We start from the raw sequence: 4,544 nt of genomic DNA on the forward strand, positions 1-4,544 counted from the left end.
GTTAAGTGGGTGGAAAGCAAGGAAGAGAGAATCTATGAACTATCTGAGTTTCTCAGATATTTAATTTTTTAAAATCGAAGAGCATTTTTCTGCAATATAATTCACCTTCTAAGGTGCCTTTGGGGTCCCTTCAGTTACTGTGGCTTCTGTAGACTGAAATAGGTTATAGAACATAACAGATTTTTATGAAGGTCTTCAGTAGGCTGACATAGGTATAGGAAGGATGGAAGTATCACTTATATTAATTATATATACAATTGTATAGAAATAAATATATAATTATATATGTATATAATTATATAGGTATATATATGTCTATAATTATATATGTATATAATTTCATAATTACCTCATTCTTATTCACTATGGACTTGATTGGTCAGGACACCCAGAGATTGTGGTGCCCCCTGGTGGTCATTGAATTATCACAGATCTCCTTGACAACCTAAACATCCACTAGGTTTGAAGACCTAAAACATCTTTTTGAGAGCAATGAGAAACCATGAAAGCATATACAAGTAATTTGCATAATTTAAACGAGTTCTTCCTATGGGTACTGGTGACTTACCAAAAGAAATGTAAGTAATGGAAAGGTAGCACCTCCCACACAAAATCAAATGTAAAAAAAAATCTGAAGAGTATTGAAGGTGTGCTAAGGGATTTTTTAATAGAATGTGCAACATTTTCTGCTGTATTAGTAGTTCTTTTAATATTAGTCAGAAAATAAACTTTATTTTACTTATTATTTTTGAATATTTTAAGTAATTAGAAAATTTCAGACTGACAAATTAGCAATATTCAACCAGACTCCTGTGATTTTGATATACATTGTATTTTTATTTGTTAAGCTGTTTTATGTTAATTGTAGTTAAAGAATTATAATTGTAGTCTTTGAAACATTACAGTTTATCTGACCTCACAAAAGTTAATGAACTTCTATAATGGCACAAAACATAATCTTGACTTATAATTTAATTTCTGACCTCTGCCTTTCTTTATCTAGCTACATCTAAGCTTAGAAGAATAAATTATTACTTTTTAAAAATGAGCTTAGTTTATATAAACTTTTTACAATGGACTGCAAATAAATATTTTACATACACTACATAAACCATACCAATGTAAATATGTAAGTGATTTTTCTGCACTGTAGAAAGGTTGTTTACATTTTGACTGAAATCACAAATAGAGAACCCACTTTTCTGTTAACTGAGACGTGCATTTCTTTTCTGTTTATAATCAGTTTCTTCTGCACAGTACCTTTTCTAATTTCCCCCTTTTCTGTGATGAACTTCTGTTTTCATATTTACCAGCTGTGAATGCATTTAAAAGTAAGTGCAAAAGTAGTAGGTTCAGAAACAGCCCTTTGATTTCATTGTTGCTGTTGTTAACTAGTTTGGCACCTTAAATTTGTAACATAGTAAGGTCTCAGGCTGTTCCCTACTGTAAATGCTCCTTTTCTACACACACACACACACACACACACACTCACACAGGCTTTTATTTGAAAATTCATGGAACTTATTTTCTGAAGTCTTTATAATTTACTACTAAGTAAGTATTTCTCTCTTAAAATCACAGAATGTCTCCTAGGGAAAAATAGTGTGATAAATGTTAATATTGAAGCAAATTAACAGAAAATAACTTCTGTACTCTCATTTGATATGTCTTGAATTTATACATTTATTTTCATATATGTACAGGTATGTGTGATTATTAGTATTAGATAAAAATAACATGGTACATAAAAATTGGGTAATTATCTTTGAATCTGAAAGTAAGCATTTTTAATCTTTCTACTATAAATTTATGATAGATATTTCAAAGGAGGAGATCTAAATGGAAATATTAAGGTTTCAATCTCCTTTTTCCATTTATTTAAAATTAGCTAAGTATGTGTAGGTTACTCTCTATCAATTGCATTGTACAATGAATATATACAAATTAAGAAATAGTTTTCAAAATCTCTGCTTTGGCTCACATCTGTTGGCTATATACACCATTTGGTGTTGCTCTGGAAAAATGATTTTTTGTCTAACTTTTATTTTATACACACACACACACACACATTTTTCAGTACACCTTACAATTTGCTTTAGAGACAATTTGCAAAAGTCATAAATATGAAGCTAAAATAAACCATTTTAAGTGTTATATAAAGTAACTATTCAATGTTATTTTAAAATATGAAAGTTTTATAAACTGATTATTTTTTTTATTTCAATGGCTTAGTGTACAAATAGGTGTATTTGCTTTGCTACCAGTCAAGTACAGTCTAATACCAATTTATATACTAAAATATATGATGTATAATACTGTTTAATGAATATTCTCTTCTTGACTAATTCTTTCACTTTTGTTTAAATGCCATGACATCTTTATCAATATGCCTAGATACCAAAGAAGAAAAAGAAGAAAGACGAGGAGGAGGAAGTGGAGGAGGAGGAGGAGGAGGAGGAGGAGGAGGAAGAGGACAAGAAGAGAGGGTTGGTAAACTTAAAATGAGTATCACTGTGCAGCTCTGCAGAGGAAACTGTCAGCAGCCTGGCACATGTGCATTTAATGTGAAGCCTCTTGTGTCTAAGAATAAAAGCAAGCCCCCATGTCTGACACAGAGAAGGGATACAATAAGGCAGCTCCCTATACCACCTACACTCATCAGAGAGAAGGATGTTACTTCTTTGGTTTCCTGGTTTAATGGAAAGGTATTTGTATTCACATCACTGAGTATTAGTCATTCAATAGATGAAAGGACTATTTTAAACTTTAAAGGCTACCTTGGTGTCATTCTAAGAAGTGGGGATGAGGCCCTGGGGAAAGTGTTGAAATCCTGGAGAATTATTTTAACTATTACAAGTGGTTTAATATTTGTGAGTTTGTGGTTTTGAGATTAATAGTTTTATAGCCTATGTGTGGGGATTTATGTTTTTAATTCTAATATTTTACCTTACAATTTTTACTCTTAAAGCATCTGTTTATATAAATACCACTTGATCTTCTCTGTAACAAGTGTACTCTACACTTTTTTTTTGTCTCTTTTCAAAGTTAATCTATTAAGCAGTTTATATTTCCTTTAAAAGACACCTGGGATGCTTTTATATATCAATTCTAAAATATTTGATAGGCATAATGGCTAGGAAAAAGTAAACTTTAAGGAAAAACCCTACAGAACTAAAGAGAAGTTAGAGCTGAAGGAAATTTCATTTCTTTCTTTTCTTAATTGCATTAGGCAAGTAAAAGCTATAGGAGACAACTTACCATAAAAAAAAAAAAATCTGGGGATCTGTCATCTCTGAGAACTCTATTAAAAATACCAGAAATAACTGGATTTATTTTATATTTCCAGATAGAAAGACAGGAAAAGTTTAGAGTCTTAGGTGAGATCAAACTTTTTGCCTATCACAAATAAAGATAAATCACGAATGTCAGGTTTTCTTTTAAAAGAAAGAGATACAGGACAAGAAGAAAATGAAGCTCATCTTAAACGTGTGATCAGGTTACGTTAATGACCTTTGAAATGGATGATTTGACAATTAATGTTTTAAAGTTCTTCCTCATTTTATTACTCACCTCTTGAATTGCAAAGAGTCCAAAACTGCCTAAGGTTAAACCGATTTCTCTCTACACAGCCGTCCGCGACATTTTGGTTGGAAAAAATTCAACCGGAGATGCTGGTTACACTTCTTATTCTGTTTCCCTTTGAGAGATAATTATTGAATAATTATAGGAAAGTAGTTGCTATTTGCAAAAGACGTTTTACTTTACGAATTTAATGCGTAGTAGCATTCTAGCATTCTTTAAAATTCAATGTAAGTTTTGCAGCGAAATGGGAAACCGTCAAAATGGGGAAACTCAAAGAAAACCTCAGAAAATTATAAACATGTAAAAAAAAAAATGAGACGGAACCATCTGAAGGTTCTCTCTTAATGTCTTACTTCACCCCACCAACTATTGTGAAAAGATTGGGCGGGGTGAGAGGGACACATAAAACAAAAGACTTCCTCGCTACACTCCCCTTTCCTCTGTGTCTTTTGCCAGAGTTTGTTGCAAACTCTTGGAAACACTGTTTGAACATAATGCATGTGGTTACTTTTATTCTTCCGGAGACTGTGCTGGGTGGTGCCTAGAGCTGACTGCCTCTGGCGTAACAAAAAGAGAAGTAGAAACCTTTCAAGAAAGGAAAAGAACAAAGTTAACCGACCCGCGGAGGTGGTAACAACAAAAAAAGTAAAAGGCACTTTACTTAAAGGCACAGCTCATTTGACTGTCCCGGCTGCGCGCCTTGCAGCGGACACATCGCTTGCATTGCCTCTGGTTGCTACAAGAGGCAGAGGAGTCACGCTCTACCGGGGGCGGTAGGTGGGAAGCGTTATTCTCGGAATGATTCGGCTCCGTGAGAGCTGCGGTGGCTAAAAGCTGAGCGGCCAAGGGGCTGCCATCCACGTCCTCCCGCCAGAGCATCCAGCACCGGCAGGGAGCCCAGAACCTGGAGGGAATCCTGGACCCGCAATCTGACTCCGCTCGCCGCCCATTGGTCCGCTCCC

Source organism: Myotis davidii, unplaced genomic scaffold, assembly GCF_000327345.1.
Source record: "Myotis davidii unplaced genomic scaffold, ASM32734v1 scaffold269, whole genome shotgun sequence".
Classification (NCBI taxonomy): domain Eukaryota; kingdom Metazoa; phylum Chordata; class Mammalia; order Chiroptera; family Vespertilionidae; genus Myotis; species Myotis davidii.